We start from the raw sequence: 12,963 nt of genomic DNA, 5'->3' as shown, positions 1-12,963 counted from the left end.
TCCTGGAAACATAAATTTTCAGGGCCCTGACTACGTCCAACAACTTGGAAGCCTCCAAGTCTTTAGTAGCCGCAGGCACCACGATAGGTTGGTTCAAATGAAAGGCTGATACCACCTTAGGGAGAAACTGGGGACGAGTCCTCAATTCTGCCCTATCCATATGGAAAATCAGATAAGGGCTTTTACATGACAAAGCCGCCAATTCTGACACACGCCTGGCCGAAGCCAACAGCATGACCACTTTCCACGTGAGATATTTTAATTCCACGGTTTTAAGAGGCTCAAACCAATGTGACTTTAGGAAATCCAACACCACGTTGAGATCCCAAGGTGCCACTGGAGGCACAAAAGGGGGCTGAATATGCAGCACTCCCTTAACAAAAGTCTGAACTTCAGGTAGTGTAGCCAGTTCTCTCTGGAAGAAAATCGATAGAGCCGAAATCTGTACCTTAATGGAACCCAATTTTAGGCCCATAGTCACCCCTGACTGTAGGAAGAGCAGAAAACGGCCCAGCTGAAATTCCTCCGTTGGGGCCTTCCTGGCCTCACACCACGCAACATATTTTCGCCAAATGCGGTGATAATGGTTTGCGGTCACTTCTTTCCTAGCTTTAATCAGCGTAGGAATGACTTCCTCCGGAATGCCCTTTTCCTTCAGGATCCGGTGTTCAACCGTCATGCCGTCAAACGCAGCCGCGGTAAGTCTTGGAACAGACAGGGCCCCTGCTGCAGCAGGTCCTGTCTGAGCGGCAGAGGCCATGGGTCCTCTGAGATCATTTCTTGAAGTTCCGGGTACCAAGCTCTTCTTGGCCAATCCGGAACAATGAGTATAGTTCTTACTCCTCTTCTCCTTATTATCCTCAGTACCTTGGGTATGAGAGGAAGAGGAGGGAACACATAAACCGACCGGTACACCCACGGTGTCACTAGAGCGTCCACAGCTATCGCCTGAGGGTCTCTTGACCTGGCGCAATATCTTTCTAGCTTTTTGTTGAGGCGGGACGCCATCATGTCCACCTGTGGCCTTTCCCAACGGTTTACAATCAGTTGGAAGACTTCTGGATGAAGTCCCCACTCTCCCGGGTGGAGGTCGTGCCTGCTGAGGAAGTCTGCTTCCCAGTTGTCCACTCCCGGAATGAACACTGCTGACAGTGCTAACACGTGATTTTCCGCCCATCTGAGAATCCTTGTGGCTTCTGCCATCGCCGTCCTGCTTCTTGTGCCGCCCTGTCGGTTTACATGGGCGACTGCCGTGATGTTGTCTGACTGGTTCAGTACCGGCTGGTTTTGAAGCAGGGGTTTTGCCTGACTTAGGGCATTGTAAATGGCCCTCAGTTCCAGAATATTTATGTGTAGGGAAGTCTCCTGACTCGACCATAGTCCTTGGAAGTTTCTTCCGTGTGACTGCCCCCCAGCCTCGAAGGCTGGCATCCGTGGTCACCAGGACCCAGTCCTGTATGCCGAATCTGCGGCCCACTTGAAGATGAGCACTTTGCAGCCACCACAGCAGAGACACCCTGGTCCTTCGAGACAGGGTTATCAGCCGATGCATCTGAAGATGCGATCCGGACCACTTGTCCAACAGGTCCCACTGAAAAGTCCTTGCATGGAACCTGCCGAATGGAATTGCTTCGTAGGAAGCTACCATTTTTCCCAGGACTCGCGTGCAGTGATGCACCGACACCTGTTTTGGTTTCAGGAGGCCTCTGACTAGAGATGACAGCTCCTTGGCTTTCTCCTCCGGGAGAAATACTTTTTTCTGTGCTGTGTCCAGAACCATCCCCAGGAACAGTAGACGTGTCGTAGGGACCAGCTGTGACTTTGGAATATTTAGAATCCAACCGTGCTGTTGTAGCACCTCCCGAGATAGTGCTACCCCGACCAACAACTGCTCCCTGGACCTCGCCTTTATCAGGAGATCGTCCAAGTACGGGATAATTAAAACTCCCTTTTTTCGAAGGAGTATCATCATTTCGGCCATTACCTTGGTAAATACCCTCGGTGCCGTGGACAGACCAAACGGCAACATCTGGAATTGGTAATGACAATCATGTACCACAAATCTGAGGTACTCCTGGTGAGGATGGTAAATGGGGACATGCAGGTAAGCATCCTTGATGTCCAGTGATACCATGTAATCCCCCTCGTCTAGGCTTGAAATAACCGCCCTGAGCGATTCCATCTTGAACTTGAATTTTTTTATATAAGTGTTAAAGGATTTCAAATTTAAAATGGGTCTCACCGAACCGTCCGGTTTCGGTACCACAAACATTGTGGAATAGTAACCCTGTCCTTGTTGAAGGAGGGGCACCTTGACTATCACCTGCTGGGAATACAGCTTGTGAATTGCCTCTAGCACTGCCTCCCTGCCTGAGGGAGTTGTTGGCAAGGCAGATTTGAGGAAACGGCGGGGGGGAGACGTCTCGAATTCCAGCTTGTACCCCTGAGATACCACTTGAAGGATCCAGGGATCCACCCGTGAGCAAGCCCACTGATTGCTGAAGTTTTTGAGACGGGCTCCCACCGTACCTGGCTCCGCCTGTGGAGCCCCAGCGTCATGCGGTGGACTTGGAGGAAGCGGGGGAGGACTTTTGCTCCTGGGAACTGGCTGTATGCTGCAGCTTTTTCCCTCTACCTCTGCCTCTGGGCAGAAAGGACGCGCCTTTAACCCGCTTGCCTTTCTGGGGCCGAAAGGACTGTACCTGATAATACGGTGCTTTCTTTGGCTGTGAGGGAACATGGGGTAAAAATGCTGACTTCCCAGCTGTGGCTGTGGAAACGAGGTCCGAGAGACCATCCCCAAACAACTCCTCACCTTTATAAGGCAAAACTTCCATGTGCCTTTTAGAATCTGCATCACCTGTCCACTGCCGAGTCCATAATCCTCTCCTGGCAGAAATGGACATTGCACTTATTTTAGATGCCAGCCGGCAAATATCCCTCTGTGCATCCCTCATGTATAAAAGTGCGTCTTTTATATGCTCTACGTTTAGCAAAATAGTGTCCCTGTCTAGGGTATCTATATTTTCTGACAGGGAATCTGACCACGCAGCAGCAGCACTGCACATCCAGGCTGAAGCTATAGCCGGTCTTAGTATAACACCTGTGTGTGTATATATAGATTTCAGGATAGCCTCCTGCTTTCTATCAGCAGATTCCTTCAGGGCGGCCGTATCCGGAGACGGTAGTGCCACCTTCTTTGACAGGCGTGTGAGCGCTTTATCCACCCTAGGGGATGTTTCCCAACGTGACCTATCCTCTGGCGGGAAAGGGTACACCATTAGTAACCTTTTAGAAATTACCAGTTTCTTATCGGGGGAAGCCCACGCTTCTTCACACACTTCATTTAATTCCTCAGATGGGGGAAAAACTACTGGTAGTTATTTCTCCCCAAACATAATACCCTTTTTTGTGGTACCTGGGGTAACATCAGAAATGTGCAACACATTTTTCATTGCCTCAATCATGTAACGTGTGGCCCTATTGGAAGTTACATTAGACTCATCGTCGTCGACACTGGATTCAGTATCCGTGTCGACATCTGTGTCTGCCATCTGAGGTAGCGGACGTCTAAGAGCCCCTGATGGCTTTTGAGACAGTTGGGCAGGCACGAGCTGAGAAGCCGGCTGTCCCACATCAGCTATGTCGTCAAACCTTTTATGTAAGGAGTTGACACTTTCACGTAAGTCCTTCCACAAGTCCATCCACTCAGGTGTCGGCCCCGCAGGGGGTGACATCACATTTATCGGCAACTGCTCCGCCTCCACATAAGCCTCCTCATCAAACATGTCGACACAGCCATACCGACACACCGCACACACACAGGGAATGCTCTGACTGAGGACAGGACCCCACAAAGCCCTTTGGGGAGACAGAGAGAGAGTATGCCAGCACACACCAGAGCGCTATATAACACAGGGATTAACACTGTAAATGAGTGATTTTCCCAATAGCTGCTTGTATACACAATATTGCGCCTAAATTTAGTGCCCCCCCTCTCTTTTTTACCCTATGTAGTCTGGAAACTGCAGGGGAGAGCCTGGGAGCGATCCTTCCAGCGGAGCTGTGAGGGAAAATGGCGCCAGTGTGCTGAGGGAGATAGCCCCGCCCCTTTTCCGGCGGACTTCTCCCGCTTTTTCGTAGGTATATCTGGCAGGGGATTTTACACATATATAGTCTCTATGACTATATTATATGTAGTTTTGCCAGCCAAGGTACTTAATATTGCAGCCCAGGGCGCCCTGCACCCATCAGTGACCGGAGTGTGAGGTGTGCATGGGAAGCAATGGCGCACAGCTGCAGTGCTGTGCGCTACCTTGATGAAGACCAAAGTCTTCTGCCGCCGATTTCCAGGACTGTCTTCTTGCTTCTGGCTCTGTAAGGGGGACGGCGGCGCGGCTCCGGGACCGGACGATCGAGGTCGGGCCCTGTGTTCGATCCCTCTGGAGCTAATGGTGTCCAGTAGCCTAGAAGCCCAAGCTAGCTGCAAGCAGGTAGGTTCGCTTGTCTCCCCTTAGTCCCTCGTAGCAGTGAGTCTGTTGCCAGCAGATCTCACTGAAAATAAAAAACCTAAAATAAACTTTGTTTTTCTAGGAGCTGAGGAGAGCCCCTAGTGTGCATCCAGCTCAGCCGGGCACAAGATTCTTACTGAGGTCTGGAGGAGGGTCATAGGGGGAGGAGCCAGTGCACACCAGGTAGTCCTAAAGCTTTCTTTAGTTGTGCCCAGTCTCCTGCGGAGCCGCTATTCCCCATGGTCCTTACGGAGTTCCAGCATCCACTTAGGACGTCAGAGAAAAAACAGTACTCACTCTGTTTTAGATGAGGATTTTCCAGATGAGAGATGCAGGTCCATTCAAAAGGGATCTTTGTCTCTCTATATAAATCAGCCTCGTCTCCCTTTTATTAGGTGGACGCAGCTACCAAATGTTTTAGTCAGGAGCTCAAAGCTCCATGTGCTACCTCCTAGCACAATTTTCAAAACTGAGGGAGGAGGGATGTGAAGGAGAAGGAACCGGCTGTGCAGACAATACTGATTTAGATTGTGCCACACCTCGGGTTGCAAGCTTCACACCCCTAATGTCTAAGGAACTCCAGTGTCCCCTAGTGGATGAAAGAGAAAAAATAAGATTTTACTTACCGGTAAATCTATTTCTCGTAGTCCGTAGTGGATGCTGGGGACTCCGTAAGGACCATGGGGAATAGCGGGCTCCGCAGGAGACTGGGCACTCTAAAGAAAGATTTAGTACTATCTGGTGTGCACTGGCTCCTCCCTCTATGCCCCTCCTCCAGACCTCAGTTAAGGAAACTGTGCCCGGAAGAGCAGACATTATAAGGAAAGGATTTTGGAATCTCGGGCCAGACTCATACCAGCCACACCAATCACACCGTATAACTTGTGATACACTTATCCAGTCAACAGTATGAACAACAACAGGGCATCAACAATGGATGCCAACATAACATAACCCATATTAAGCAATAACTATGTACACGTATTGCAGAAAGTCCGCACTTGGGACGGGCGCCCAGCATCCACTACGGACTACGAGAAATAGATTTACCGGTGAGTAAAATCTTATTTTCTCTGACGTCCTAGTGGATGCTGGGGACTCCGTAAGGACCATGGGGATTATACCAAAGCTCCCAAACGGGCGGGAGAGTGCGGATGACTCTGCAGCACCGAATGGGCAAACTCAAGGTCCTCCTCAGCCAGGGTATCAAACTTGTAGAATTTTGCAAATGTGTTTGAACCCGACCAAGTAGCAGCTCGGCAAAGCTGTAATGCCGAGACCCCTCGGGCAGCCGCCCAAGAAGAGCCCACCTTCCTTGTGGAATGGGCTTTCACTGATTTTGGATGCGGCAATCCATCCGCAGAATGAGCCTGCTGAATCGTGTTACAGATCCAGCGGGCAACGGTTTGCTTTGAAGCAGGAGCACCCAACTTATTGGGGGCATATAGGATAAATAGCGAGTCAGTTTTCCTGACTCCAGCCGTTCGGGCTACATAAATCTTCAAAGCCCTGACTACATCTAGTAACCTGGAATCCTCCAAGTCACGAGTAGCCGCAGGCACTACAATAGGTTGGTTCAAATGAAAAGATGACACCACCTTTGGCAGAAATTGGGGACGAGTCCGCAATTCTGCCCTGTCCATATGAAAAACCAGATAGGGGCTTTTACATGACAAGGCCGCCAATTCTGACACACGCCTAGCCGAAGCTAATGCCAATAGCAGGACCACCTTCCACGTGAGATACTTTAGCTCCACGGTCTTAAGTGGTTCAAACCAGTGAGATTTTAGGAAACCCAACACCACGTTGAGATCCCAAGGTGCCACTGGTGGCACAAAAGGGGGCTGAATATGTAGCACTCCCTTAACAAACGTCTGAACTTCAGGAAGAGACGCCAGTTCCCTTTGAAACAAAATGGACAGGGCCGAAATCTGGACCTTTATGGGTCCCAACTTCAAGCCCATAGTCACTCCAGACTGTAGAAAGTGCAGAAATCTGCCCAGTTGGAATTCCTCTGTAGGGGCCTTCCTGGCCTCACACCAAGCAACATATTTTCGCCATATGCGGTGATAATGCTTTGCTGTCACGTCCTTCCTAGCCTTTATCAGCGTAGGAATAACTTCATCCGGAATGCCTTTTTCCGCTAGGATCCGGCGTTCAACCGCAATGCCGTCAAACGCAGCCGCGGTAAGTCTTGGAACAGGCAGGGACCCTGTTGCAACAGGTCCTGTCTGAGAGGCAGAGGCCATGGGTCCTCTGTGAGCATTTCTTGCAATTCCGGGTACCAAGGTCTTCTTGGCCAATCCGGAACAATGAGTATTGTTCTCACTCCTCTTCTTCTTACGATTCTCAGTACCTTGGGTATGAGAGGAAGAGGAGGGAACACATAGACCGACTGGAACACCCACGGTGTTACCAGGGCGTCCTCAGCTATCGCCTGAGGGTCTCTTGACCTGACGCAATACCGTTGCAGCTTTTTGTTGAGACAGGACGCCATCATGTCTACCTGTGGCAGTTCCCATCGATTTGTAATCTGAATGAAGACTTCGTGATGAAGTCCCCACTCTCCCGGGTGAAGGTCGTGCCTGCTGAGGAAGTCTGCTTCCCAGTTGTCCACCCCCGGAATGAACACTGCTGACAGTGCTCTTACGTGATTCTCCGCCCACCGAAGAATTCTGGTGGCTTCTGCCATCGCCACACTGCCGCCCTGGCGGTTTACATGAGCCACCGCGGTGATGTTGTCTGACTGAATCAGCACCGTTTTTTTGCGAAGCAGGGGCTCCGCTTGACTCAGGGCGTTGAATATGGCCCTTAGTTCCAGGATATTTATGTGCAAACAAGTTTCCTGACTTGACCACAACCCTTGGAAGTTTCTTCCCTGAGTGACTGCTCCCCACCCTCGGAGGCTCGCATCCGTGGTCACCAGGACCCAGTCCTGTATGCCGAATCTGCGGCCCTCGAGAAGGTGAGCACTCTGTAGCCACCACAGAAGAGACACCCTGGCCCTGGGGGACAGGGAGATCAGCCGATGCATCTGAAGATGCGATCCTGGACCATTTGTCCAACAGATCCCATTGAAAGATCCTCGCATGGAACCTGCCGAAGGGAATGGCTTCGTACGATTCCACCATCTTTCCCAGGACTCGCGTGCAGTGATGCACCGTCACCTGTTTCGGTTTTAAGAGGTCTCTGACTAGAGTCACAAGCTCTTGAGCCTTCTCCGTCGGGAGAAACACCTTCTTCTGGTCTGTGTCCAGAATCATGCCCAGAAAGGGCAGACGCGTCGTAGGAATCAGCTGCGACTTTGGGATATTCAGAATCCAGCCATGCTGTTGCAACACTTCCTGTGAGTGCGCTACGCTGATCTGCAACTGCTCCCTCGACCTCGCCTTTATGAGGAGATCGTCCAAGTATGGGATAACTGTGACTCCTTGCTTTCTCAGGATCACCATCATTTCTGCCATTACCTTGGTAAATATTCTCAGTGCCGTGGACAGACCAAACGGCAACGTCTGGAATTGGTAATGACAGTCCTGTACCACAAATCTGAGGTACTCCTGATGAGGCAGATAAATGGGGACATGCAAGTAAGCATCCTTGATGTCCAGAGACACCATAAAATCCCCCTCTTCCAGGCTTGCAATGACCGCTCTGAGCGATTCCATTTTGAACTTGAATCTTTTCAGATAAATGTTCAGGGACTTTAAATTTAATATAGGTCTGACCGAACCGTCCGGTTTCGGTACCACAAACATTGTGGAATAGTATCCCTTCCCCTGTTGAGGAAGGAGAACCTTTACCACCACCTGCTGGAGAAATAGCTTGTGAATTGCCGCTACCACTACTTCCCTTTCTATGGGGGAAGCTGGCAGGGCCGATTTTAGGTAACGTTGAGGGGGCATCACCTCGAATTCCAGCTTATATCCCTGAGACACAATCTGTATAGCCCAGGGAACCACCTGTGAGCGAACCCACTGGTGGCTGAAATGTCGGAGACGCGCCCCCACCGCTCCTGGCTCCACCCGTGGAGCCCCAGCGTCATGCGGTGGATTTAGTGGAAGCCGGGGAGGACTTCTGTTCCTGGGAACTAGCTGTAAGGTGCAGCTTTTTTCCTCTGCCCCTGCCTCTAGCAAGAAAGGAAGCACCTCTGACCTTCTTGCTTCTTTGTGCGCGAAAGGACTGCATTTGGTAATACGGTGCTTTCTTCGGTTGTGAAGGAATATATGGCAAAAAGTTTGACTTCCCAGCAGTAGCTGTGGAAACCAGGTCCGAGAGACCGTCCCCAAACAATTCCTCACCCTTGTAAGGTAACACCTCCATGTGTTTTTTGGAGTCAGCATCACCTGTCCACTGCCGAGTCCACAGGACCCTCCTGGCAGAAATTGACATTGCATTAATTCTAGAGCCCAGTAGGCAAATGTCCCTCTGGGCATCCCTCATATATAGGACAGTGTCTTTTATATGCCCCAGGGTCAGCATAATGGTATCCCTGTCTAAGGTATCCATTTCCTCAGATAGATTATCTGTCCACGCTGCTACAGCACTACACATCCACGCCGACGCAATTGCCGGCCTCAGTAGAGTCCCTGAATGTGTATAAACAGATTTCAGGATACTTTCCTGCTTTCTATCTGCAGGATCCTTTAGGGTGGCCACATTCTTAGATAAGCGTGTCAGAGCTTTATCTACCCTAGGGGAGGATTCCCAGCGCACCCTGTTCTCTGGCGGGAAAGGGTATGCCATAAGTAACCTTTTGGAAATCAGGACTTTCTTATCTGGGGAATCCCACGCTCTTTCACATAACTCATTTAACTCATGTGAAGGGGGAAAAGTCACCTCTTGCTTTTTCTCCCCATACATATAAACCCTCTTGTCAGGGACAGGGTTTACCTCTGATATGTGTAAAATATCCTTCATCGCTGTAATCATGTAACGTATAGCTTTTGTCATTTTTGGTTGCAATTTTGCTTCATCGTCGTCGACACTGGAGTCAGAATCCGTGTCGACATCTGTGTCAACCATTTTGGATAGTGGGCGCTTTTGAGACCCTGAGGGCCTCTGCGCTGTAGGATCAGGCATGGGTTGAGACCCTGACTGGCCCGAGGTATCAGCTTTATCCAACCTTTTATGTAAGGAGTTTACATTATCATTTAACACCTTCCACATATCCATCCAATCAGGTGTCGGCACCGTCGGCGGCGACACGTCAGTCAACTGCACTTGCTCTGCCTCCACATAGCCCTCTTCGTCAAACATGTCGACACACGCGTACCGACACACCACACACACAGGGGAAGCTCTAAATGAGGACAGGACCCCCACAAGGCCTTTTGGAGAGACAAGAGAGAGAGTTTGCCAGCACACACCCCAGCGCTATATAACCCAGGGATTACACAGTAACTTAGTGTTTACCCAGTAGCTGCTGTATTATGATTTATGCGCCTAAATTTATGTCCCCCCCCCCTCTCTTTTTTACCCTTCTACCGTGATTCTGCAGGGGAGAGACTGGGGAGCTTCCTCTCAGCGGAGCTGTGGAAGGAAAATGGCGCTGGTGAGTGCTGAGGAAGAAGGCCCCGCCCCCTCAGCGGCGGGCTTCTGTCCCGCGATTTCTTGTAAAATAAATGGCGGGCGCTCATACATATAACAGTGTGCCACTGTCTATATGCAGCATTCGCCAGGAGGTAACAATTGCTGCCCAGGGCGCCCCCCCCTGCGCCCTGCACCCTACAGTGACCGGAGTGTGTGGGTTAGTGTGGGCGCAATGGCGCACAGCTGCAGTGCTGTGCGCTACCTCATGTGAAGACAGGAGTCTTCTGCCGCCGATTTCGATGTCTTCTCCGCTTCTGCCGGCTTCTGTCTTCTGGCTCTGCGAGGGGGACGGCGGCGCGGCTCCGGGAACGGACGACAAGGTCAGGTCCTGTGTTCGATCCCTCTGGAGCTAATGGTGTCCAGTAGCCTAAGAAGCGCAACCTAGCCGCAGTTAGTAGGTTTGCTTCTCTCCCCTCAGTCCCACGTAGCTGAGAGTCTGTTGCCAGCAGAAGCTCTTTGAAAATAAAAAACCTAACTAAAATACTTTCTTATTAGCAAGCTCAGGAGAGCTCACTAAAAGCACCCAGCTCTGTCCGGGCACATATTCTAACTGAGGTCTGGAGGAGGGGCATAGAGGGAGGAGCCAGTGCACACCAGATAGTACTAAATCTTTCTTTAGAGTGCCCAGTCTCCTGCGGAGCCCGCTATTCCCCATGGTCCTTACGTAGTCTCCAGCATCCACTAGGACGTTAGAGAAAAAAACGATATAACCCCGATCAAGCTTGTTGCAGTGGCCTTTAGAGAAGCATAAAGGCATACTTGCCTACCCTCCCGGAATGGCCGGGAGGCTCCCGAAAATCGGGTGACCCTCCCGGCCCCCCGGAAAGGTGGGCAAGCCTCCCGCTTTCCCCCTCGGCCGCCCGCAGCAGAGAACAAGTGGGCGGCCCAAGGAGGTCCGATGACGCGATTCGCGCTGAATCGCGTCATCGTAGCTCCGGCCCCCGCTATGCAGCGCCTCGTTTCTCGCCACAGCATAGCGGGGGGTGGAGTCACGATGACGTGACCCTGATGAAACGCCACCGGAACGCCAATCCTGCTGCTGGCCACGCCTCCGTGCCGCCCGTCCTGCTGCTGGACACGCCCCCATACACCTACACCGCTGCCTCCTCCCGGAGGAGGAGGCAGCAAAGTAGGTAAGTATGATAAAGGTTTCCTGTAAGGACATCCTCTCAGCCTCTAAGTAAAACTCCCTAATGGAGCAATACCAACTGAGTTGGCCGACTTAGCATCTGAAATTCCAGAGGCTAAGCTCTACATACAGTATGCAAATCAGCGCAGAAGCCAGCAAGGCTGTCTGAAAGTGCCTTGTTTATTATACTAGCTAATACACTGACGTGCCAAAGGTCATAGGATAGGTGCCTAGTATCATGTAGGACCCTCTCTAGTCCAGCGAGGTGCAGCAACTAAACGTGGCATTGATTCCACAAGTGAACAAAAGACCTCTGGAGAGATGCTGACCCATGTATTCTGGATATCTTCCCACAACTCCCTAATATTTGTAGGTGCAGGATCTTGGGTACAAATGGACCTCTCCACCCCGTCCCATAAATACTCAATTGGGTTCATGTCGGGCAAATATGGCGGCCACACCATTCATCAGAAAGCTCTAGAATGCTTCTCAAACCAATTCTGGACAACTTTGGGACCAATTATATTATCCTACTGGAATATTCCATCATTGTGGCGATGTATGAAGTTCATGAAGGGCTACAAATGGTCATCAAGCAATGCTACTTAGCGGTTACCAGTCAATGACATATTCAGGCAGACCAGTGGACCCGACCCATGCCACACCATTATGGAACCACCTCCAGCCTGCACAATGCCTTTGCTCACAAGTGGGATCCATGGCCTCATGGGGTCTGAGCCACACCTGAACCCTACCATGAGAACAAAACAACTGAAACCATGACATATCGGACCATGCCACATGTTGCCAGTCCTCCAGTGTCCAATTAGCGATGTCACAAGCCAAGGTGTGGCATCGCACCAGTGTTGTAGTATCAATAGGGGCAGTCTGGTGGATCTTCTGCTCCCATATCCCATGGAAGCTAAAAAACGCTACGCTGACCTGCTGGATATGCGTCTGGCACCTCCTGCTTTGAATTGTGGATGTGATTTGAGTCAGTGTTGCTTGTCTGTTACCACAGACAATTCTGGTGATGATCATAGAAGCACCTGTGGTTGGCCACTGCCTTCCATGAGGTATTTCCGGTACACACGTGGCACTGTAGATTGCGGAGTGCTAAATGTCTGCACAACTTCAGAAATGGAATATCCCATGAGGCATTTCCAGTACACACGTGACGCTGTAGATTGCGGAGTGCTAAATGTCTCCACAACTTCGGAAATGGAATGTCCCATCTGTCAGGCACCCACTATCATACCCTGTTCGAACTCCGTTAGTTCACGATGTCTTGCCACGAACAGCCTAGCTGGTGTTCAAGCTGACACAGGAGATGTCAAATTACACCTGATGTAGGTCTGTGCATTTCCATGTAGGTCTGTGCATTTCCAAGACATCACAATACTGTGGCGCCAACTACCACAGTACTGTGGCGATTATCTTTGCATACTGCTATCCCATGACTTTTGGCAGTTCAGTGTATAGTTAATATACCATACAAGTCAGACTCTCTAGTGCAAGATCTGGTCAACAGATCCATCCTCCAAACAGTCCCTGGTTAGAAATCCCTTTCATGGAAATATATTCTCGCTGGATCAAAGTTAAAAGAATTTATCTAACAGGCCATGGGTTGAGGGGGAAAGTACCCTGCAGAGTAGATCCCAGATTAAGTCACTCAGCTGCATTTTGTAAGCAGTACAACACTCATAGGGTGAAATAGACTGCACTGCCATGACA

At 50.5% G+C, this 12,963-nt stretch overlaps 1 protein-coding gene across 2 annotated transcripts in view; it reads right to left on the bottom strand.

Annotated features, from left to right (window-relative positions):
• The window catches only part of SMC1B (structural maintenance of chromosomes 1B), a 619,466-nt gene that overhangs the window by 320,695 nt on the left and 285,808 nt on the right, over positions 1–12,963 (bottom strand). The window lies entirely within an intron of this gene.

The sequence above is a fragment of the Pseudophryne corroboree genome, chromosome 6 (assembly GCF_028390025.1).
Source record: "Pseudophryne corroboree isolate aPseCor3 chromosome 6, aPseCor3.hap2, whole genome shotgun sequence".
Lineage (NCBI taxonomy): Eukaryota > Metazoa > Chordata > Amphibia > Anura > Myobatrachidae > Pseudophryne > Pseudophryne corroboree.
The sequence above is the reverse complement of the archived record's forward strand: the minus strand, read 5'-3'. Positions and strand labels throughout refer to the sequence as shown.